Source organism: Macaca nemestrina, chromosome 4, assembly GCF_043159975.1.
Source record: "Macaca nemestrina isolate mMacNem1 chromosome 4, mMacNem.hap1, whole genome shotgun sequence".
Taxonomy (NCBI): domain Eukaryota; kingdom Metazoa; phylum Chordata; class Mammalia; order Primates; family Cercopithecidae; genus Macaca; species Macaca nemestrina.
In genome coordinates this window covers 114,996,842-115,021,772 of record NC_092128.1, presented here as the reverse complement: position 1 = coordinate 115,021,772, position 24,931 = coordinate 114,996,842, and the positions used below count along the sequence as shown (strand labels likewise).

At 44.5% G+C, this 24,931-nt stretch overlaps 1 protein-coding gene and 1 long non-coding RNA gene across 3 annotated transcripts in view; one reads left to right on the top strand and one right to left on the bottom strand.

The window, feature by feature from the left end:
• The window catches only part of LOC105494244 (oxoglutarate dehydrogenase), a 467,517-nt gene that overhangs the window by 96,088 nt on the left and 346,498 nt on the right, over window positions 1-24,931 (bottom strand). The gene's annotated exons all lie outside the window — the stretch shown is intronic.
• On the top strand, window positions 3-24,871 carry LOC139362858 (uncharacterized). Of its 2 annotated transcripts, none has more exons than XR_011622345.1 (5): window positions 3-169; window positions 1,284-1,436; window positions 4,382-4,474; window positions 20,649-20,856; window positions 23,374-24,871. It is a non-coding gene; the product is annotated as an uncharacterized lncRNA (long non-coding RNA). The 2 variants fall into 2 exon arrangements; XR_011622346.1 differs by lacking the exon at window positions 23,374-24,871 and adding an exon at window positions 21,375-21,833.

Below are 24,931 nucleotides of genomic sequence, written 5' to 3'. Positions count from 1 at the left end.
GGCCCTCCCCTCTTACAGGGAACCGATTCGTGACGTCACAGAGCCGCGCCGGACGTCACAGCGCCGACTACGCAGTTGCGGAAGCTTGGGCCGGCGGGAGCGCAGCTGTTTGCTCCGCTAGAGCGATGAGATTGAGTGTATGGACTTCCAGCGGCTTCTACGATCATAAGTAATTTCTAAAACATATCTCTAGTGCCTGGTAGGAACCTATCAAGAGACAGTTGGGTTGATGTGAAACTTAGCGCACAAAAATAAACAATTTAAATAACAGAATCTCCGTTTTTGAGATTGTCCTCGGTCAGGCTTTGTGACAAGCGCTTCACCGGCGCTATTGTGTAACAGCCTGTGAGATAGGTATTCCTGTCCCCGGTCTACAAATGACAATAGGCAGTGCTGGAATCTTGCCCGGGATCTTGCCCGAGTTGTCTTGACTTTAGAGCTACCTATCAAAGATAAAACGCGGCTAATTAACCTGTCACAACCTGTTGATTGTAAAATGTTCCCTATTTTAAAGTATTAAAATTTGGGGAAAGGCCGGGCGCGGTGGCTCAAGCCTGTAATCCCAGCACTTTGGGTAGATCACTTGAGGTCAGGAGTTCGAGACCAGCCTGGCCAACAGGGCAAAACCCAGTCTCTACCAAAAATTTTAAAAGGCCGGGCGTGGTGGCGGGCGCCTGTAATCCTAGCAACTCGGGAGGCTGAGGCAGGAGAATAGCTTGAACCTGGGAGGGAGAAGTTACAGTGAGCCGAGATCGCGTCACTGCATTCCAGCCTGGGCGACAGAGTGAGAATCAGTCTCAAAATAATAATAATAATAATAAAAGTAATAAAATTGGGGGAAAAGTATCTCAGAATTGATTAAATAATATCGCAAATTATATTCACTCACATATTGAGAAAGCCCCTTGCACTTGTTCAGTCTTACAGCCAGGAGAAAACCTCATTTCATATTCATGTCTTTAACCTCACTTTTTCTTCTTTCCCTTTTAGATAGAGATCAGACTTTAGGCTCAAAGCTTTCAGTGGGCAATATTATTATATAAAGCTAGACCTTAAACTGCTTTGTATTCATGATTTTGGACAGTTTATCTTTGTTATTTGTGGCAGGTAATACTGGTTTTCTTATTTACATTAAAAATTTTTTCCAATAAATGGTTCTATTTAAAGAAGATGTTAACCATTGTAGATACTAGTATAGGAAGGCAGCATCCAAATAACTGACATTAGGGAAACGCTGTTGCAGACTGTCTTGAATGTTCTCCTGAATATATTTTCCCAAGTAGATAACTACTTAAAGACAAGGATTTTGTCATGTGGCACACAGCAGCAGATATTGGGGTGACGAGGAACAGCGATCCATCAAGCACGATAGTCCCATAGAGAACACAGATATCTCAATTGGGCCAGTATTCAGACCAAAGCTATGCCACCCACAGGTGGGTATGATATAGACTTAAAGCGACTTATAAAAGGGAAAAGTCAAAGAGGTGTTTTTTTATGTTTTAAATGGGGAGTATAGGCCGGGTGTGGTGGCTCATACCTGTAATCCCAGCACTTTGGGAGGTGGAGACGGGCGGATCACCTAAGGTTGGGAGTTCGAGACCAGCCTGACCAACATGGTGAAACCCCATCTCTACTAAAAATACAAAAATTAGCTGGGCGTGGTGGCGCAGTAGCTGGTAATCCCAGCTACTCAGGAGGCTGAGGCAGGAGAGTCACTAGAACCCGGGAGGTGGAGATTGCAGTGAGCCGAGATCATGCCATTGTACTCCAACCTGGGCAACAAGAGCGAGAAACTCCGTCTCAAAAAACAAACACACACACCCAAAAAGGGGGCGTATAAGTGCTTATGATAGAGCAAACTTAGGCTAATGTATGTGACAAGGATCTAGAGACTGGAAGAAGGTAAGAGACCAGGGTATAAACTTCAGTATTCTTTTTTCCTTTTTTTTTTTTTGTAATACGGTAAAAATGCATGTACTAAAAATTTGCAGCTGGGTGCAATGGCTCACACTTGTAATCCCAGCACTTTGGGAGGTGGAGGCGGGATGATCACTTGAGCTCAGGAGTTCCAGATCAGCCTGGAGAGCACAGCAAGATCTCATTTCTACTAAAAATCAAGAAAATTAGCCAGGTGTAGTGGCACTCACCTGTAGTCTCAGCTAATTGTAGGAGGCTGAGGCAGGAGGAGGATCTCTTCAGCCTGAGAGATTGAGGCTGCAGTGAGCTATGATTGTACCACTGCACTCCAGCCTGGACCAGAGAGCAAGATACTGTATTTTTTTTTTTAATGCCATTTTAACCATTTTTAGGTGTATAATTCAGTGGCATTAATTACATTCACAATATTGTGCAACCATCATCACTCTATTTCCAAAACTTTTTCATCACCTGAAACAGAAACTCTGTAACCATTAAGCAATAACTTCCTATGTCCCCCTCTCCTCCTGTCCTTCTCTCCTTTGGTAACCTCTATTATATGGTCTCTATACATTTGGTTACTCAATTACCTTATGTCAGTGGAATCATACCCTATATGTCTTTTTGTGTCCACCTTGTTTCATTGAGCATGGGGTTGTCAAGGTTTATCCATGTTGTAGCATTGACCCAGAACTTCATTTCTTTTTATTTTATTTTATTTTATTTTATTTTTGAGACACGATCTCCCTCAGTTTCAGGCTGGAGGACAGTGGCACCATCTCAGCTCACTGCAGCCTGCGCCACCCAGGTTCAAGTAATTCTGATGCCTCGGCCTCCCAAGTAGCTGGGACTACAGGCACGCTCCACCATGCCTGGCTATTTTATTTTATATTTATTTATTTATTTATTTATTTAGGGATGGTGTTTTGTTCTTGTTGCCCAGGCTGGAGTGCAGTGTGCCATCTCAGCTCACTGCAACCTCTGCCTCCTAGATTCAAGCAATTCCCCTGCCTCAGTCTCCCAAGTAACTGGGATTATAGGCGCCTGCCACCACACCCACTTAATTTTTTGTATTTTTAGTAGCAATTGGGTTTCACTATGTTGGCCAGGCTGGTCTTGAACTCCTGACCTCAAGTGATCCACCCACCTCGACTTCCCAAAGTGCTGGGATTACAGGCGTGAGCCACCACACCTGGCCAGAACTTCATTTCTTTTTATGGCTGAATAATATTCCATTGTATGTATATACCACATTTTGTTTATTCATTCATCTGTTTATGAACACTTGGGTTATTTCTGCTTTGTTGCTATTTTGAATAATGTTGCAATGAACATTGGCTTATAAATGTTTGAGCCAATTGTGTTACCAAGCAATGGGCTCACTGCTAGACACACATAGAAGCCAATACTATGTCATCAGCTTTTGAGAAAAAGCTTTATTGTAAGGTCGACCAGCAGGGAAACCAGAGGCAACACTCAAATTTGTCTCCCCGAGATGGAATCTGGGGGCAGGTTTTATAGGCAAAGAGCAACTATGAGGGAGATGGGAAAATACAACAAGGCATGATCTGTTTGGGTCATGCAAAGAGGCAATGCTGGATCTTTGAGTTCATATTGCAGCAAAACAGGACGCCCCATGCTTCCTAATTTGGTGTCCATTTCTCCATTTGAGTGCTTAAGTCATGCCTATGGTTGACTTTTGTGTTCCCACCGACACCAGGGTCAGTTATCAGGCACGCTTGGTTCATCTGGGCATGCTCAGGTTACATGACTTGCAGCCTGGGGATCTATTATAACTGAAAAACAACTCATCATTTTGTTACTGATAAAAGTTGAACCAGGCTGGGCGTGGTGGCTCACACTTGTAATCCCAGCACTTGGGGAGACTGAGGTGGGTGGATCACCCGAGGTCAGGAGTTCAAGATGAGCCTGGCCAACAGGGTGAAACCCCATCTCTACTAAAAACACAAAAAAATTAGCCACGCATGGGTGGGTGCCTGTAATCCCAGCTTGGGAGACTGAGGCAGGAAAATCGCTTGAACTCAGGAGCCGGAGGTTGCAGTGAGCCAAAACCCCGCCTTTGCACTCCAACCTGGGCAAGAAGAAGAACAAAACTCCATCTCAAAAAAAAAAAAAAAAGCTGAACCAGATTGAACTGGTCCTGTGGTTACACCTGTTTATAATTCTTTTGCCTGTATACCTGGGAGTGTAATTGCTGGGTTATATGGGAATTCCGTCTAGCTTTTTCAGGAAGTGATAAATTCCCACAGTGACCACACCTTTTTTGTTTGTTTGTTTGTTTTTGAGACAAGGTGTCAGTTTGTAGTGCAGTGGTGCAATCACAGCTCACTGCAGCCTCAACCTCCGGGGCTTAAAGCAATCCTCTCAGCTCACGCTCCTGAGTAGCTGGGACAACCGGCACGCACCACCATGCTAGGCTAATTTTTTCTATTTTTTTTAGAGACAGGGTCTTGCTGTGTTGCCCAAGCTGGTCTCGAAGTCCTGGCCTCGAGCGATCCTGCTGCCTCAGCCTCCCATAGTGTTGAGATTACAGGTGTGTCTCTATTTTTTTTTACTGTCTCTATTTTTTAAAAAATTATTATCGGTCAGTCATGGTGCCTCACTCCTGTAATCCCAGCACTTTAAGAGGCCAAATTAGGAGGATTATCAGCTTCAGCAACACAATGAGACTTTGTCTCTACAGAAAAAAAAAAAAAAAAAAAAATCAGGAGTGGTGACACATGCCTGTGGTCCTGCCTATTTGGAATGCTAGGACAGTAGGATTGCTTGAGCCCAGGAGCTTGAGGTTGCAGTGAGCTATGATCATGCCACAGAACTCTAGCCTGGGCACAAAGTAAGACCCTGTTCTCCCACTTCCCCACTCCCCAAAGAAAACATTTGGTGAGGTGTAATGGCTCATGCCTGTAATCCCACTACTTTGGGAGGCTAAGTCAGGAGGATTGCTTGAGGCCAGGAGTTTAAGATCAGCTGGGCAACATAGCAAGACCCCATCTCTAAAAAAAAATTTATTACAGCCAACTATAATAAATAGGTATGAGTTGGTATCTCATTGTGGTTTAGAAATTATTATTTTTTAGAGGTAGAGTCCCACTCTGCCACCCAGTCTGGAGTGCATGAGCACAATCAGAGGTCACTGCAGCCTTGAACTCCTGGGCTAGGACTGCAAGTGTGGGCCACCATCCATGGCTCATTGTGGTTTTGATTTGCATTTCCCTAATGGCTAATGATGTTGAGCGTATTTTCATGTGCTGCTTGTCCATTTGTATATTTTCTTTGGAGAGCTGTCCATCTGAGTCATTTGCCCATTTTTAAATTGGGTTTTCTTATTATTGAGTTATAGAAGTACTTTGTATATTCTGGATATTAAATCTAATCAGATATATGATTTGCAGATATTTTCTCCCATTTTGTAGGTTTTCATTTCTTTTTTGTTTGTTTGCTTGCTTGTTTTGAGACGGGGTCTTACTCTGTTACCTAGGCTGGAGTGCAGTGGTGTGTGATCATGGCTCACTGCAGTCTTGATCTCCTAGGCTCAAGTGATCCTCTTGCCTCAGCCTCCTGAGTAGCTGGGACCATACCACAGGTGCACACCACCACGCCCAGCTAATATTGTTATTTTATTTATTTATTTATTTTGAGACAGAGTCTCGTTCTGTCACCAGGCTGGAGTGCAGTGGTGCGATCTTGGCTTACTGCAACCTCTGCCTCCTGGGTTCAAGCGATTCTCCTGCCTCAGCCTCCTGAGTAGCTGGGACTGCAGGCATGCACCACCACACCCAGCTACGTTTTGTGTTTTCAGTAGAGACGGTGTTTCACCACGTTGGCCAGGTTGGTCTTGATCTCTTGACCTCCCACCCGCCTCAGCCTCCCAAAGTGTTGGGATTATAGGCGTGAGCCACTGCACCCGGCCGATATTGTTATTTTTTGTAGAGACAGGGTTTTGCTTTGTTGCCCTGGCTGGTCTTGTACTCCTGGCCTCAAGAGATCCTCCCACGTCAGCCTCTCAAATGTGCCGGGCCTCTCTTTATCTCTTGACGATGTCCTTTGATGAACAAAAGTTTTTAATTTTTTTTTGTTGTTGTTCCTAAGGAGTTTATCTGGACTGTCTTGGGGGTGGAGAGGACTCTGCACCTAGAGAAGGTATTGGGTCTCTTGTTAGCAAAGTGTGGTTCATGCTGGCATGGCAGAACTAGTGGGGCAGAAGGAACTTGAGGGTGAAGTGGTGGAATTGATCGCTGACCGATGGCACTTTCTGATGCAATCTCCTTCATCTTCCTCATCTGAATGGAATGCGCCCAGTACTCTGTCACCAGGTGGTGGTGTCCACCAGGTCAGGACCCACGTTCCCAGTTTAGGTTTTGGATGCCACTTGGAGGATAGTGCAGCCAGATGCCCAGACTCTTCACCTGAAGAGGGAGGGTTCTCCATCACCTACCCACTGGAGACAGTTTCCACCAAGACTTCTTCAGCTAAGATACAAAGTGCCAGAGGCTCAAAGATTCGCATGGGGTAGAGGATTGGTGTGCAGCTTTTGGGGGTGGTCAGGCACCCCACCACCTTGTGTTCTTGACATTTGCCCCAGGCCTTCTTGGCTTCTCTTAGTGCTAGCCACCACTCACAAAAGGTTGAAAGTTTTTTTTTTTTTTTTGAGACAGAGTCTGGCTCTGTCGCCCAGGCTGGAGTGCAGTGGCATGATCTAGGCTCACTGCAAGCTCTGCCTCCCGGGTTCACACCATTCTCCTGCCTCAGCCTTCGGAGTAGCTGGGACTACAGGCGCCCGCCACCACGCCCGGCTAATTTTTTGTATTTTTAGCAGAGACGGGGTTTCACCGTGTTAGTCAGGATGGTCTCGATGTCCTGACCTCATGATCCGCCCGCCTCGGCCTCTCAGAGTGCTGGGATTACAGGCATGAGCCACCACGCCTGGCTGAAAGTTTTTAATTTTGATGTTGCTTATGTCATATCTAAGAATCCATTGCCAAATCTAAGGTTGTGAAGATTTACCCTTATGTTTATTCTATGAGGTTATGGTTTTAGCTCATATTTAGATTGTTTACCTATTTTGAGTTAATTTTTCTATGTGACTGCAGTAGGGATCCAACTTCATGTTTTGTTTTGTTTTGTTTTTTTTCTGAGACAGGGCCTCTCCCTGTCATCCAGGCTGGAGTGCAGTGGCATGATCATAACTCACTACAGCCTTGAACTGGGCTCAGGTGATCCTCCTACCTCAGCCTCCTAAGTAGCTAGTAATACAGATGCATGCCACCACATGTGGCTATTTTATTTTATTCTATATTTTATTTTTTATTTTAATTTTATTTTATTTGAGACAAGGGTCTCATTATGTTGCCCAGTCTGGTCTCAAACTTCTGGGTTCAAGCAGTCCTTCTGCCTTAGCCTCCCAAAGCACTGGGATTACAGGTGTGAACCACCACACCCAGACCAACTTCATTCTTTTACACGTAGGACTCCAATTGTTCCAGCACCATTTGTTTAAAAGACTATTCTTTTTCCATTGAATGGACTTGGCACCCTTTTTGAAAATCAGTTAACCATAGATGTTGGGTTTATTTCTGTATCGTTCCACTTTTAGTATATGTGCTGCTGAAGCAAGCCCTGGGTTTGTTTCTGAACTCTCACTTTGATTCCATCCATTGATCTGTATGTCTATCCTTATGCCAGTACCACGCTGTTTGTTTTTAGGAAAATCTGTTTATTCTAAGTACCACACTGTTTTGATTACTATACCTTTGTAGTAAGTTTTGGAATCAGGAAATGTCAGTTCTTCAGCTTTGTTCTTTCCCAAGATCGTTTTGTCTACTCAAGGCCCCTTACAATTTCATATGATTTTAAGAATTTGCTTTTCCATTTCTGCAAAAAAGGCTGTTGGGTTTTTTGTTTGTTTTTAGAGACCAGGTTTCTCTCTGTCACCCAGGCTGGAGTACAGTAGCATGATCATAGGATCATAGCTCATTGCAGCCTTGAACTCCTGGGCTCAAGGGATTCTCTTGCCTCAGCCTCTTGAGTAGCTGGGACTACAGGTATGTGCCACCACACCAGGTACTTTTAAAATTTTCTGTAGAGACAAGGTTTCAGTATGTTGCTTAGGCTGATTTCAACCTCCTGTTAAGCAATCCTGTTGCTTCAGCCTTCTAGTGATGGGATTACAGGCATGAGCTGCCATGCCTGGCCAGCTATTGAGACCTTGATAGGTTGGGATTGTATTGAATCTCTAGATCACTGGGTAGTACTGACATCTTAACAATACTAAATCTTCCAGTCCATGAATATAGGATGTCTTTCCATTTATTTAGATTGTCTTTAATTTCTTTCAGCAATGTTTTATAGTTTTCAATGTATATGTCTTTCACCTCCTTGGTTAAATGTATTCCTAGATACTTTATATTTTCCAATACATATGTAAGTGGAATTGTTCTCTTAATTTCCTTTTCTTTTTTTTCTTTTTTCTTTCCTTTTTTTGTTTTTTTTTTTGAGACAGTGTCTTGTTCTGTGGCCCAGGCTGGAGTGCAGTGGCCTGATGCAATCTCAGCTCACTGCAGCCTCTGCATCCCAGGGTCAGGTGATCCTCTCACCTCAACCTCCTGAGTAGCTGGGACTATAGGTGCATACCACTACAGCCAGCTATATTTTCTATTTTTAGTGGAGATGGGGTTTCTCCGTGTTGCCCAGACTATTCTTGAACTTCTGGGTTCAACCAATCCATCTGCCTTGGCCTCCCAAAGTGCTGGGATTACAGGTGTGAGCCACCGTGCCTGGCCTTAATTTCCTTTTCTGGTTGTTCATTACTGGCGTATAGATTTTTGGGTGTTGATATTGTGTCCTGTGACTTTGCTGATATTGTTAATTAGCTCTTGTAGCCTTCTTGTGGATTCTTTGAGATTTTCTGTATGTAGGATTTAGTCATCTGTCAATAGAAATAGTTTTCCTTCCTCCTTTCCTGTTAGGATGCCTTTGGTTTCTGTTTCTCATCTAATTGCCCTGGCCAGAGCAGCCAGTACAATTTGAAGAACAGTGGTGAAAGTGGGAGTCCTTGTCTTGTTCCTAATTGGTGGAACAATCAGGGGAAAGCTTTCAGCCTTTCACTGTTGAGTGTGATGTTTGCTCTGGGATTTTCATAGATGCCCTTTAACATGTTAAGGAAATTTCCTCCTATTCCTAGTTTTCTGAATGTTTTCTTTTTGTCATGAAAGGCATTGAATTTTGTCAAATGCTTTTTCTTCATTACTTGAGATAATCGTGTTTTTTTTCCCTTCTATTCCTGTGATATATCACATTAATTGATTTTCTTTTTTTAAAAAAAAATTTTAAACATTTTATTTTTCTTTTTTTGAGATGTAGTCTCGCTCTGTCACCCAGGCTAGAGTGAAGTGGCACAATCTCAGCTCACTGCAATCTTCACTTCCCAGGTTCAAGTGATTCTCCTGCTTCAGCTTCCTGAGTAGCTGGGATTGTGAGCACCTGCCACCATGTCTGGTTAATTTTTTTTGTACTTTACTTAGTAGAGATGGGGTTTCACCATGTTGGCCAGGCTGTTCTGGAACTCCTGACCTCAGATGATCCACCCGTCTTGGCTTCCCAAAGTGCTGAGATTACAGGCGTGAGTCACCGTGCCCAGCCTTAATTTAAGTTCCAGGATACATGTGCAGGACATGTAGGTTTGTTACATAGGTAGACGTGTGCCATGGTAGTTTCCTGCACCTATCAACCTATCACCTAGGTATTAAGCCCCACATGCATTAGCTGTTTATCCTAATGCTGTGCCCTTCTCGGATTTTTTTTTCTTTTTGAGATGGAATTTTGTTCTTGTCACCTAGGCTAGAGTGCAGTGGCACAGTCTCGGCTCACTGCAACCTTCGCCTCCCGGGTTCAAGTGATTCTTCTGCCTCAGCCTCCTGAATTGCTGGGATTACAGGCGCCCACCACCACACCTGGCTAACTTTTGCATTTTTAGTAGAGGGGTTTCACCATGTTGGCCAGGCTGGTCTTGGACTCCTGACCTCAGGTGATCCACCTGCCTCGGCCTCCCAAACTGCTGAGACTACAGGCGTGAGCCACTGCGCCTGGCCTCTTTTTTTTAATTAAAAAAAAAAAAAAAAATTTAGGCTGGGTACAGTGGTGGATGCCTATAATTCTGACACTCTGGAAGACTGAGGTAAGTGGATCTCTTGAGCTCAGGCGTTTGAGACCAGCTTAGGCAATATGGTGAAACCCCATCTTTACAAAAAATTACAAAAATTAGCCAGGCCTGGTAGCACATACCTGTAGTATCGGCTGTTTGGGATGCTGAAATGGGAGGATCACCAGAGCCTGGGGGTCGAGGCTGCAGTGAGCCCTGATCATGCCACTACACTCAATCCTGGGTGACACAGTGAGACACTGTCTCAATTTTTTTTTTTTTTTTGAGACGGAGTCTAGCTCTGTCGCCCAGGCTGGAGTGCAGTGGCGTGATCTCGGCTCACTGTGACCACTGCCTCCTGGGTTCAAGCAATTCTCTGCCTTAGCCTCCCGAGTAGCTGGGATCACAGGCACCCACCACCACGCCCGGCCGATTTTTGTATTTTTAGTAGAGACAGGGTTTTACCGTCTTGTCCAGGCTGGTCTTGAACTCCTGACCTCAGGTAATCCTCCTGCCTCGGCCTCCCAAAGTGCTGGGATTACAGGCGTGAGCCACTGCGCCTGGCTTTTTTTTTTTTTTTTTTTTTTTAAGTAGACACAGTATCTTGCTACATTGCCCAGGCTGGTTTTGAACTCCTGACTTCAAGTGATCCCCCCACTCCCTGCCTTGGTCTCCCAAAGTGCTGGAATCACTGGTGTGCACCACCACACCTGGCCAGCATGAATTGATTTTTTTTTTTCTTTCTGAGACGGAGTCTCGCTCTGTTGCCCAGGCTGGAGTGCAATGGCATGATGTCGGCTCACTGCAACCTCTGCCTCCTGGGTTCAAGCGTTTCTTCTGCTTCAAACTCCATAGCTGGGATTACAGGCGTATGCCACCACGCCCAGCTAATTTTTGTATTTTTATTAGAGACAGGGTTCACCATGTTGGTCAGGCTGGCCTCAAACTCCTGACTTCAGGTGATTCACCTGCCTCCCCCTCCCCCCTTTCTTCCCCCTCCCCCCTTTGTCTCCCCCTCCCCTCTCCCCTTCCCTTCCCACTCCCCTCCTCTCCCCTCCCTTTCCCCTTCCCCTCTACTCCCCTTCACCCCTTCCCCTCCCTTTCCCTCCCTCCCCTCTTTTCTTTCTCTTTGTCTTTTTCTCACCTCCCTCCCTCCCTCCCTCCCTTCCCTCCGTCCCTCCCTCCCTTCTTTCCCTCCCTCCCTCCCTCCCTCCCCCTCTCTCTCTCTCTCTTTATTTTTGGACAGGGTCTCACTGTGTCCTCCAGGCTGGAGTGCAGTGGCATGATCATGGCTCACTGGAGCCTCCACCTCCCAGGCTCAGGTGATTCTCCCATCTCAGCCTCCTGAGTAGCTGAGACTACAGGCACACCCCACCACATCCGGCTGATTTTTAAAATATTTTTTGTAGAGATGGGGTCTCACCATGTTGCCCAAGCTGGTCTCAAACTCTTGAGCTCAAGTGATCTGCCCGCCTCGGCCTCCCAGAGTTACAGTTACAGGCATGAGCCACCATGCTTGGCCATGAATTGATTTTCTTACATTGAACCTGCAGGACAGGTCTCTGGGTGGGCTTGAACTGATCCAGTTCTCCCCACTTTCTCACTTACAGTTTTCAAGAGTAACTGTAGAATGGGCTGGTACTGCAACATCCTGAGATGGGGGGAATTGGCTGGAACAGCCTGGGCTGTATTCCAGTTTCCCCTTGAAACAGGATGTCCTTTAGTGCTTTAGCCCAGTGTTTCATGTGGTCCCTGGGATATAAAACCCTTGGCCGACTACTTTCTGGGGTCTCTCAACTGTGGTGCAAGTGGCGCAGGTACAGATGAGACTTAACTGCCTCAAGCAGCCTTCCTGAACCTTGGGGTACTGGCTCAACTTGAATCCTAGGCTGCCGTTGTCCCTTGCTGCCTATCTATAAATAGTAAACCTGTTTCATGTGACTGATTGTGTATGTGAGGCAGAGTGTTCTGCCTCACTGGATTCAGGAAAGTAGTAAAAGTGCAGCCCAAGAGGCAGTAGGCTGAAGTGGTAACCAGTGCACAGCGGACCTGCTTCACAGAGCTCACTGTGAGGTTGGCTCACTGTAACCTCTACTTCCTGGGTTCAATCTTGCATCCATGGCTAAAATCCACTAGGTCATGGTGTATAGTCCTCTTGTTTTTTTTTTTTTTTTTTCCTTGAGACAGAGCCTTGCTCTGTCACCCAGGCTGGAGTGCAGTGGCACAATCCTGGCTGACTGCAACCTCTGCTTCCCAGCTCAAGCGATCCTCCAGTCTCAGCTTCCCAAGTAGCTGAGACCACAGGCACAAGCTAGCATGCCTGCCTCATTTTTGTATTTTCTGTAGAGATGCGGTTTTGCCATGTTGCCCAGGCCGGTTTTGAACTCCTGATCTCAAAGTGATCTCCCTATTTTGGCATCCCAAAGTTCTAGGAATGCAGGCATGAGCCACCATGCCCCCAGCTACATATAATCCTCTTACTATGCTGTTGGATTTGGTTTGCTGCTATTTTGTTAAGGACTTTTACGTCTAGAATTATAAGAGATATTGGTTTGTTTTCTTGTGATGTCTTTAAATGACTTTCGTATTAGGTTAATACTGGCTTCATAGAATGAGTTAGGAAATGTTCCCGCTCCTCAGTGTGTTGGAGGAGTTTAAGAAGGACTGGTGTTGGCCGGGCAAAGTGGTTCAGTAATCCCAGCACTTTGGGAGACCGAGGAGGGTGGATCACCTGAGGTCAGGAGTTCGAGACCAGCCTGAAAATATGGTGAAACCCCATCTCCACTAAAAATACAAAAATAGCCAGGTGTGGTGGCAGGCATCTGTAATCCCAGCTACTTGGGAGACCGAGACAGGAGAATTGCTTGAACCCAGGAGGCAGAGGTTGCAGTGAGCTGAGATCGTGCCACTGTACTCCAGCCTGGGTGACAGAGCAAGACACCGTCTCAAAAAAAAAAGAAGGGTTGGTGTTAATTATTCTTTAAATGTTTGGTAGAATTTACTAGGGAAACTATTCCTGGACTTTGTCACTTTAGGTAATTTGTATGTTTCTAGGAATTTGTCCAGTTCATCTAAATTAATCGAACTTGGTATGTAATTTTTTTTTTTTTTTGAGATGGAGTCTTTCTCTGTTACCCAGGCTGCAGTGCAGTGGCATAATCTTGGCTCACTGCAACCTCCGCCTCCCAGGTTCAAGGGATTCTTCTGGCTCAGCCTCCCAAATAGCTGGGATTACGGGTGCCTGCCACCACACCCAGCTAATTTTTTTATTTTTATTTATTTATTTATTTTGAGACAGGGTCTCACTCTGCTGCCCAGGCTGGAGTGCAATGGCGTGATCTTGGCTCACTGCAACCTTTACTTCCTGGGTTCAAGCTATCTTCCTGCCTCACCCTCCCGAGTAGCTGGGATTACAGGTATGCGCCACCACACTCAGCTGATTTTTGTATTTTATTTATTTATGTATTTTTATTTTTATTTTGGAGACAGAGTCTCGCTCTGTCACCCGGGCTGGAGTACAGTGGCACGATCTCGTCTCACTGCCACCTCCGCCTCCCAGGTTCAAGCGATTCTCTTGCCTCAGCCTCCCAAGTACCTGGGATTACAGGCGCCTGCTACCACGCCTGGCTAGTTTTTGTATTTTTAGTAGAGACATGGTTTCACCACATTGGCCAGGCTGGTCTCCCAACTCCTGACCTCTGGTGATCTGCCCGCCTTGGCCTCCCAAAGTGCTGGGATTATAGGTGTGAGCCATCACACCCCCCGGTATGTAATTTTGTATAATATTCTCTTATCTTTTTTATTTCTGTAAGGTTGATAATGCCTCCACTTTCATTTCTGATTTTAGTTATTTGTGTCTTCTTTTTTCTGTGTTAGTGTAGGGAAAGGTTTGTTCATTTTGTTGATCTTTTCAAAGAACCAACTTTTGCTTTCATTGACTCTATTGTTTTTCTATCCTCTTTTATTTATCCCTACTTTAATCTTTATTATGTCCTTCCTTTTGCTAGTTTGGGGTTTAGTTGGCTCTTTTTCAAGTTCTTCAAGGTATAAATTTAGGTTATTGATTTGATATCTTTCTTCATTTCCACTATCACAAATTTTACACATGATCTTTAAATGTAGACATTTACAACTATAAATTCCTTTTGAACACTGCCTTTACTACATCCCATAACTTTTGCTCAGTATGATTTTTCATTAAAGTATACATTCCATATTCATTCAACAAATGTTTGTTTTTTCATTTGCTTTTAGAGACAGAGTTTCACTCCATTGCTCAGGCTGGAGTGAAGTGGCACAATCTTGGCTCACTGCAACCTCTGCCTCCTAGGTTCAAGCAATTCTTGCACCTTAGCCTCCCAAGTAGCTGGGATTACAGGAGCCCGCCACCATGCCCAGCTAATTTTTTGTATTTTTAGTAGAGATGGGGTTTCGCCATGTTGCCCAGGCTGGTCTCAAACTCCTGAGCTCAGGCAATTCGAAGCTTCAGCCTCCCAAAGTGCTAGGATTACAGGCATGAGCCACCACGCCCAGCCTCATTCAACAAATATTTATACTGGTTTGGTTCTAGGTGCTAGGGATACAGAGGTGAACACAACAGACAGGCAGGATCTATGTTATTACGGAGCTGACATTTTCAGGATGTACAAACAAGGTAGTAATTGATGGTTTGAAATCCATAAATAAAATTGTACTGTGATAGAGTGATAGAGAGTGGCAATAGCACTTCTTTCCTCCTTCCTTCCTTCCTTCCTTCCTTCCTTCCTTCCTTCCTTCCTTCCTTCCTTCCTTCCTTCCTTCCTTCCTCTCTTTTTCTCTGTCTCTTTCTTCTTTCTTTTTTTTTGTTTTTTGACCAAGTTTCACTCAGAGTGGCAATAGCACTTCTTTCCTTCTTTCTTTCTCTCTTTCTTCTCTCTCTCTTTCTTTCTTTTTTTTTTTTTTTTTTTTTTTGACTGCATTTTGCTCTTGTTGCCCAGGCTGGAGTGCAGTGGCATGATCTCTGCTCACTGCAACCTCCATCTCCTGGGTTCAAGCAATTCTTCTGCCTCAATCTCCCAAGTTGCTGGGATTACAGGCACCTGCCACCACGCCTGGCTAATTTTTTGCATTTTTAGTAGAGACGAGGTTTTGCCATGTTGGGCAGGCTGGTCTTGAACTCCTGACCTCAGGTGATCTGCCCACGTCAGCCTCCCAAAGTGCTGGGATTACAGATGTGAGACACCATGCCCAGCCTTTCTTTCTTTTTGAGACAGGGTCTCATTCTGTCATCCAGTCTGGAGTACAGTGGTGTGATCTCGGCTAACTGCAACCTCTGCCTCCCAGGCTCAAACCACCCTCCCATTTCAGCCTCCCGAGTAGCTGAGACCACAGGCATATGCTACCATACACGGGTAAGTTTTGTATTTTTGGTAGAGACAGGGTTTCACCATGTTGCCCAGGCTGGTCTTAAACTTCTGAGCTCAGGTGATCCACCTCAGCCTCCCAAAGTGCTGGGATTACAGGCATGAGGCACTGCGCCTGGTCTCTAGTACTTAATTTTTGATTTTTATTTTATTAAATAAGCAACACATTATTTTCTCTTTTTTACTCTCAAATTCATTTTGACTTTGATTTTTAATTTTTTATCTAAATTATTTGTATTTTTTTAGAGACAGGGTCTCACTTTGTCATCCAAGTTGGAGTGCAGTGACATAATCATAGTTCATTACAGCTTCAAACTCCTGACTTCAAGCAGTCCTTCTGCCTCAGCCTCCCAAAGTGCTAGGGTTATAGGCATGGGTCACCACACCTCGCCTCAAATTCCTTTTTACCAAGTGACATGTTCATATGGCTCAGAAATAAAAAGTGTATTTAAAAGTTTTGTTTGTAAAGTCTCCTACCCCATGACCATCCATATCATTCTTTGTTGGCTTGCCAGACCCCTTCCCTGCTGGGGTTAACTCTTGTTAGATTATGGGGCAATCATTTATCCCAGGGTGAGAGCAGAGGTGGAGGGAATTCAGGGGTTTGGTAGTGGCCATTTACTGACCAGGACAAGAATATTTCTATATTTTAACCAGTATAACTCTACTGGTATATATGAGCTAAATCTTAGGTTTCCTATAACCACTTATATTAGTTTCTTAAATATTCTTCCAGTGTTTTCTCATGAAGGTACAAATACCAAAGAGAGTTTACTATGTATTCTCTTCCGCATCTGCTTTTCAAATTGATGGCCAGGTACAGTGGCTCACACTTGTAATCCCAGCACTTTGGGAGGCCAAGGTGGGTGGATCACCTGAGGTTGGGAGTTCAAGACCAGCCTGGCCAACATGGTGAAACCCCCTGTCTACTAAAAATACAAAAATTAGCCAGGCGTGGTGGTGTACACCTGTAATCCCAGCTACTTGAGAGGTTGAGGCATGAGAATCACTTGAACCCAGAAGGCAGAAGTTGCAGTGAGCCGAGATGGCACCACAGCACTCGGGCCTGGGCTACAGAACAAGACTCTGTCTCAAAAAAAAAAAAAAAAAAAGAAAGAAAGAAAAACAAATCGAACAGTATATCCTGGAAATCTTTCTATTCGTATAAAGCTTTTCAGTTCATAGAGAACTTCCTGACTTTTTCCAGTTGCATAACTGCATTGTGTGGTTTCAGTAGGGATAGCTCATCAGCGTTCCATTTGGTATTGGCTGGAGCAGCTCCACTGGGACTGCAGGATCCAAGATGGCTTCATTCCAATGATTGGTCCAATTAGGTGAGCTGGACCTCCTGTCAGCTGGGTTCCAAGGGAATGAAAATGGAAGCTGCAAGGTCTCTTGTGGCCTAAGCCCCAGAAGTCATATAGCTTCTCTTCCACTGCACTGAATTGGTCGGAACAAACCACAGGGCCAGTCCGAATTCAAGTTGAGGGAAAATAGACTCCACCCCTCAATGGGAGGAGCAGTATGTGTTTATAGGGATTGGAGGAATTGTCAGCAGTGGTCTTCGCAGACAGTCTGACACACCGAAGCCCAATCAAGGTTCACATCTTTTTAGGTATTATGCATCTTTTTATTTATTTATTTATTTATTTATTTTGAGATAGGGTCTCACTCTTTCACCCTGGCTGGGTGCAATGGCACAATTTTGGCTTACTGCAACCTCTACCTCTTGGACTCAAGCGTCCTCCCACCTCAGCCTCTTGAGTAGCTGGGACTATAGTCACACAACACCACTCCTGGCTTAACTTTTGTATTTTTTGTAGACATGGGGTTTAGCCATGTTGCCCAGGTTGGTCTTGTACCTCTGGGCTCAAGCGATCCACCCGCCTGGGCCTCCCAAAGTGCTGGGATTATAGGTGTGAGCCACTGTGCCCAGCCTTGGTCTCTTAAACTAGTACATTTCCTCCACTTTCTTTATCTTCTCTCTCTTCTTGACTTTAGTTTTTGAAGGGCTGAGGCAAATTTTCCCATACTCTGGATTTGCTTTATTGTTTCCTCTAACTTTGCCCTCTGTCTCCTAAATTTCCTATAAACTGCAAATTGGGATAAAAGACCTGTTTAGATCAGGTTAAATGCTATTAAGGACAGGTGCTCGCGCCTGTAATCCCAGCATTTTGGGAGGCCAAGGTGGGCGGATCACTTGAGCCCAGGAGTTTGAAACCACTCTGGGCAACATAGCAAAATCACATCTTTACAAAAAAAATACAAAAATTAGCTGGGCATGGTGGCACACGCCTGTAGCTCCAGCTGCTCTGGAGGCTAAGGTGGGAGGATCGCTTGAGAGGCCGAGTCTGCAATGAGTGGAGATCACAGTACTGCATTGCAGCCTGGGCAACTGAGTGAGACTCCGCCTCAAAAAAAAAAAAAAAAAACCCAAATCGGGCGGTGCGGTGGCTCACGCCTATAATCCCTGCAGTTTGGGAAGCCAAGGCAGACAGATCACTTGAGGTCAGGAGTTTGAGACCAACCTGGCCAACATGTTGAAACACTGTCCCTACTAAAAATACAAAATTTAATGGGGCATGGTGGTGCACGCCTATTCTGGAGGCTGAAGCAGGAGAATTGCTTGAACCTTGGAGGCAGAGGTTTCAGTGAACTGAGATCGTGCCACTGCACTTCAGCCTGGGCAATACAGGGAGACTCTGTCTCAAAAAACAAAACAAAACAAAACTAACCAAACAAAAAGATTAAATGCTATTTGCAAAAATTATCTGTACCCACTTATGATCCTTACATTAGGATGATCGTCTCTTGCCTGGACAGGATAATTCTGAAATCTACTTCAGATTGTCATTCTTCACTCAAAACCCCCCTAAAGAGTTCTCGCTCAGGGTAAAAGCCAAAGTCCTTCAAATGTTCTAAAAGGCCAGCCCATCTATGACTCTTTTCCTCTGACGTTCTCCCATGCTGTCCCCCTGCCCTGCTGGCTTCCTTGCCCTCCTGACTCACCAGACATGCATTAGCCTCCAGACTTCACTCTCCCCAGGCATACACACGACTGCGCCTCCTGAGGGGCTTTTCATCTGGCACCTTCTCGGGGAGCCTTACTGCCACTCCATCTAAAATTGTACCCACCCCCACCTCCAACTAAACACTCCTTACATTTTAGTTTCCTGTGACTGCCATAGCAAATTTCCAGAAATATGATAGATTAAAACAACAAGGCCAGGTGCGGTGGCTCACGCCTGTAATCCCAGCACTCTGGGAGGCTGAGACGGGCAGATCACGAGGTTAGGAGTTCGAGACCAGCCTGGCTGATACGGTGAAACGCTGTCTCTACTAAAAATACAAAAATTAGCTGGGCGATGTGGCAGGCGCCTGTAATCCTAGCTACTTGGGAGGCTGAGGCAGGAGAACCATTTAAACCTGGGAGGCGGAGGTTACAGTGAGCCGAGATGGTGCCATTGTACTCCAGCCTGGGCAACAAGAGTGAAACTCCCATCTCAAAAACAAACAAACAAACAAAACACACATGTATTCTCTCTCAGTCACGGAGGGCAGAAGTCTGAAGTCAGGAGTGGGCAGAGCTGTACTTCCTAGGCTCTGGGGGAGATTTTTTTCCTGTCTCTTCCAGTTTCTGGTGGCTCCAGGCATGCCTTGGCTTATGGCAGCATTGTTATTCCAGTGTCTGCTTCTGTGATCACAGTGCCTCCTTCTTTTCTTTTTTTCTTTTCCTTTTTTTTTTTTTTCTTTTTTTTGAGATTCTGTTGCCCAGGCTGGAGTGCAGTGTTATGATCACAGCTTACTGCAGCCTCAACCTCCTGGGCTCATGACATCCTCCCATGTCAGTCTCCCAAGTAACTGGGGACCACTGGCACGTGCCACCACACTTGGCTAATTTTTAAATTTTTTGTAGAGACAGGGTTTCTCTATGTTGCCTAGGCTGGTCTCAAACTCCTCAGCTCAAGCAATCCTCCTGCCTTGGCCTCCCAAAGTGCTGGGATTATAGGTGTGAGCCACCACACCTGGCCATGTTAACCATTTTTAGGTGTGCAGTTCAGTATGTTAAATATATTCATCTCCAAAACTTTTTCATTTTGCTAATCTGAAACTCTGTACCCATTAGACAATAGCTCCCCCCCGCAGGTAACCATTCTGCTTTTTGCTTCTATGATTTTTACTACCTTAGACACTTCATCTAAATGGAATCGTATGGCAGTTGTCTTTCTGTGATTGACTTATACTACTTAGCATAATGTTATGTTTCATCCATGTTGTAACATGGATCAGAATTTCATCCCTTTTTATGGCTTGATAATACTCCATTGTATGTATATACCACATTTTGTGGTAGATACAAGGTATATTTACATTGCTTCCACCTCTTGGCTATTGTGAATAATGCTGCTATGAAATGGGAGTATAGGTATCTTTTCCAGATCCTCACTTTACTTCCTTCAGATAAATACTTACAGGTGGGACTGCTGGATTATATGATTGTTCTACTTTTAATTATTTAACACTCTTTTACAATTTATTTTCTGCTTTTGTTGTTCTAATAATAGCCATTATTACGTGAGGTATTTCTGTGTCTCTTATAAGGACACCTGTCATTGGATTTAGGGCCCACCTGGTTAATCCAGGATTATCAAGTCTCAAAATCCTGAATTACATCTGCAGAGACTCTTTTTCCATGTAAAGTCACATTCACAGGTTGCAGTGATTCAAACATGAACATATCTTCTGGTCCACCATTAAGTCCACTATACTTTTTTTTTTTTTTTGTGATGGAGTCTCGCTGTGTTGCCCAGGCTGAAGCACAGTGGCGCGATCTCGGCTTACTGCAAGCTCCACCTCCCAGGTTCATACCATTCTCCTGCCTCGGCCTCCCGAGTAGCTGGGACTACAGGCACCCGCCACCATGCCCAGCTAATTTTTTTTGTATTATTTTAGTAGAGACGGGGTTTCACAGTGTTAGCCAGGATGGTCTCCATCTCCTGACCTTGTGATCCGCCTGCCTTGGCCTCCCAAAGTGCTGGGATTACAGGTGTGAGCCACCACGCCTGGCCTAAGTCCACTATACTTTCTTCTTCCCTACCTTATTTTTCTTCTTGATACTTATCTCCATCTGACATGCTCTATATTTCTTTATTTATCTTGTTTGGCAGATGACAATCAAGATAAAGCCATGAAGACAAGGATTTTTGTTGTTGTTTTGAGACAGGGCCTCACTCTGTCACCTAGGCCTAGAGTGCAGTGGCACAATCTTGTTCACTGCAACCACTGCCTCCCAGGCTCAAGTGATCCTCCCACCTCAACCTCCAGAGAAGTCAAGTGATCCTCCCACCTCAGCCTCCAGAGAAGATGGAACTACAGGTGATTGCCACTACACCTGGCTAATTTTCTGTATTTTTGGTAGAGATGGGGTTTCACCATGTTGTCCAGGCTGGTCTCAAACTTCTGAGTTCACATGATCCACCCAAAGTGCTGGGATTACAGGCATGAGCCACCGAGCCTGGCCTAGACAAGGATTTTTGTTTTGGTCACCTATGTTTTCCCATTAGAACAGTGGCTGGCACAAATTGTTGCACAGCACATACTGGCTGAACAAATGAAGGAAGGGGTGGCTGGTCTAGACAAAACACTGCCTCATGGCTTCTGAGCAGAAAAATCTCTCATCTGGGGAATTAGACTCCCTAAGTTAAATTTTCTTTCTTTTTTGGAGATGGGGTCTCACTCTGTTGCCCAGGCTGGAGTGCGGTAGCACCATCACAGCTCACTGCAGCCTCAACCTCCTGGGGGTCAAGCAATCCTCCCACCTCATCCTCCTGAGTAGTTGGGACTACAGACCCATGCCACCACGCCCGGCTAATTTTTTTTTTTTTTTTTGGTAGAGACAGTGTGTCACCATGTAGCCCAGACTGATCTTGAACTTCTGGACTCAAGCGATCTTCTTGCCTCGGCCTCCCAAATGCTGGGATTACTGGCATGAGCCACTGTGCCTGACTGCCTAAGTTAAATTTTCTACAGTGGAGAATACAATCTCTTTAATATTATCTCTCAGTTAAGACAAATTTCAGCAATCTCCTTAAAAAAAAAAAAAAAATCAGTTTGCCAATATAAATACCATTTCTCACTAATGTGAATTAGAGTTCCTTGGAAAAATAGTTGATATTGTTTCTAGGACAGTAAATGTATAAAACAGAAAGCAAGGAAGTCTAGGGTGTCCAATCTTTTGGCTTTCCTGGGCCACACTGGAAGAATTGTCTTGGGCCACACATAAAATACACTAATGATAGCCGATAAGCTAAAAAAATAAAAAATAAAAATAAAAGTCACACACAAAAAATCTCGTAAGTTTTAGAAAGTTTATGAATCTGTTTTGGGCTGCATGGGCCACGGGTTGGACAAACTTGACGTAAAGACTACTAGAATTGTAGACTACTAGGATTGTGCCATAAAGACACAGGAGCAACTAAGTATTTGATGAGACAATCCGAACATTTAAAAATGACTGTCATGGATTAATGCACATCAAATATCTAAACATCCATCATTTCATGATAGCACTGCACCTTCTCCCCAAAGAACCTAAATTGGTCCCAGTTAGAGGTTGCTGGGGCATCCATCCATCATTATTATTATTTGAGCAAGGTCACCCATGCTAGAGTGCTGTGGCCCCATCACGGCTCACTGTATCCTCAACTTCCTGGGCTCCAGCCATTTCCCTGCCTCAGCCTCCTAAGTAGCTGGAATTACAGGCATGCACCACCATGCCTGTCTAATTTTTAAATATTTTGTAAAGATGGGGATCTTGCCATTTCCTGGGCTCAAGCAGTCCTCCTGTCTTGGCCTCCCAAAGTGCTGGGATTATAGGCAGAGACACTGCGTCCCGGAAAGAATCAAGCATACATCCTGGCTATCCTGAATGGATTGTATTTCAAAGTAACCAGAGAGATGAGGGAATGCTCACCTTTGTAGAAGAATCTCATCTTATAAATGCAGGAGGAATGAGAGAATTTGAAATCACCACTTTGCACCCCTAAGGAACATAAATCTACACTAGAGTTTCTCAACCTGGGTACTACGGACATTTTGAGCTGGATAATTCTTTGCTATGGGGTGGGGGAGGTGTGCTCTGTTGAATTATACAATGTTTAGCAACCCAGTTGCAACAATGCAAAATATCTCCAGACATTGCCAAATTTTCCCTTAGTAGGACAGGGCAAAATTAACCCTCGTTGAGAACCAGTGGTCTAATGATCATCAATGTTTGCTAGACTATTAGAAGAAAGGCTGATAGTAAACTTCATGGATAATCAGGATGACAACCCCCAAGTTGAGAGATGAATTACAATATTACTAAGAGAAAACCACGCCTTGTGCCTCAGTAGAAGTACACAGTGCCAGCCATGAAGTGTTATTGCAAACAAAAAACCCAAAAAAACCCAAACCTCAACATTACACCTAAACCTAACGAAGCCTCTAGCCAGGGGTAAATCCAAGCTTTTTGGGGCCTTACACTACACAAATTTCACAGTCCTCTTTAAGAAAAAGACACAAAATTATGTGAAATCAGGTACAGGGGTCTATGCAAGGGAGAGCCTGAATATTAAGCTTCATTAGTTTCACTGTAAACCTCCCCTGACTCTAGAATTAAAAATGATTACAGGACATACCAGGGACAAAAAACATTAAATGACACCTGAAGATACAATCAGCAAAACCCAGAAAGTGGAAAATTCTGTTGGTCAAATGATCCAGTTTCTTCAATAAGAAACTTTTATATATATATATGAATATATATAAATATGTATGAATATATATGAATATATATAAATATATATATGAATATATATATATTTTTGGACACGGAGTCTCGCTCTCACCCAGGCTGGAGTGCCACTCCACGATCTCGGCTCACTGCAACCTCCGCCTCCTGGGTTCAAGTGATTCTTCTGCCTCATCCTCCCAAGTAGCTGGGACTACAGGTGAGCACCATCACACCCGGCTAATTTTTGTATTTTTAGTAGACACAGGGTTTCACCATATTGGCCAGGCTGGTCTTGAACTCCTGACCTCGTGATCTGCCCAACTTGGTCTGCCAAAGTGCTGAGATTACAGGTGTGAGCCACTGCGCCCAGCCCTGTTTTTGTTTTTGAGATAGAATCTCACTCTGTTGCCCAGGCTGGAGTATAGTGGCACCACCATCTCAGCTCACTGCAACTTCTGCCTCCCTGATTCTAGCGATTCTCCTGCCTCAGCCTCCCAAGTAGCTGGGATTACAAATGTGCACCACCACACCTGGCTAATTTTTGTATTTTTAGTAGAGACAGGGTTTCACCATGTTGGCCAGGCTGGTCTTGAACTCCTGACCTCAAGTGATCCTTCCCCCTCAGCCTCCCAAAGTGCTGGGATTACAGGCATGAGCCACTGTGCCCAGCTGGAATTGTTATATATTAAAAGACATATTTCTATGAAATGCAGTAAGTAAACCTTGTTTGGACCCTAATTAATCTAATGTACAAAGTTTTTTTAAGGCAATGGGGGAAATTAAACACATACTAGGTATTAAGTGATGTTAAATAATTTTTAAAATTTTGGTGGGTGTGATAATAGTATAAAGTCCTTATCTGTTAGAGACACACATTGACGTATTTACAGGTGAAATGACACGATGTACAGGATTTGCTTTAATATACAGCACTTCAAAAAAAATGCAGAAAGGGATAGATGAAATGAGAAAGGCAGCAAACTGACTGTTGTTGAAGTTGGATGATGAGTACAGTCCTCCCTTATGATCCGAGGGGGATAATTCCTGGACTCCCCACGGATACCAAAATCCAGGTATGCCCAAGTCTCTTATGAAAGTTCATTGTAACTATTCTACTTTTATATGTTTGGAAATTCTGTTGATAAAATATATTTTTAGTAGAGACGGGGGTTTCACCTTGTTGGCCCAGCTGGTCTCGAACTCCTAAACCTAAGGTGATCCACCAGCCTTGGCCGCCCAAAGTGCTAGCATTACAGGCTTAAGCCATCGCGCCCGCCCGGCCTTGATAAAAATAAAGTTTTAATCTTCCTTTGCTCTGATTCCATGCCTACTAAGTAACATTCTAGTTTGTTTTTCACTTTCAAAAGGGTGTGCTGTAACTAGGGGATGTAAACAAGCTCCATGACCCTACTTATTCCTAAGTTTTCGTTTCACCCTCCACCTTTTTTTTTAAGACAGGGTATCACGCTCGGTCGCCCAGGCTGGAGCACGATCACTGCTTAATGCATACTCGATCTCCTGGGTTCAAGCGATCCTCCTGCCTCAGCCTCCTAAGTAGCTGGGACTGCAGGCGCACACTACCATACCGGTTAATTTTTTTTTTTTTTTTTTTTTTTTGTAGAAATGGGGGTTTCACCATGTTGCCCAGGCTGGTCCGGAACTCGTGGATTCAAGGGA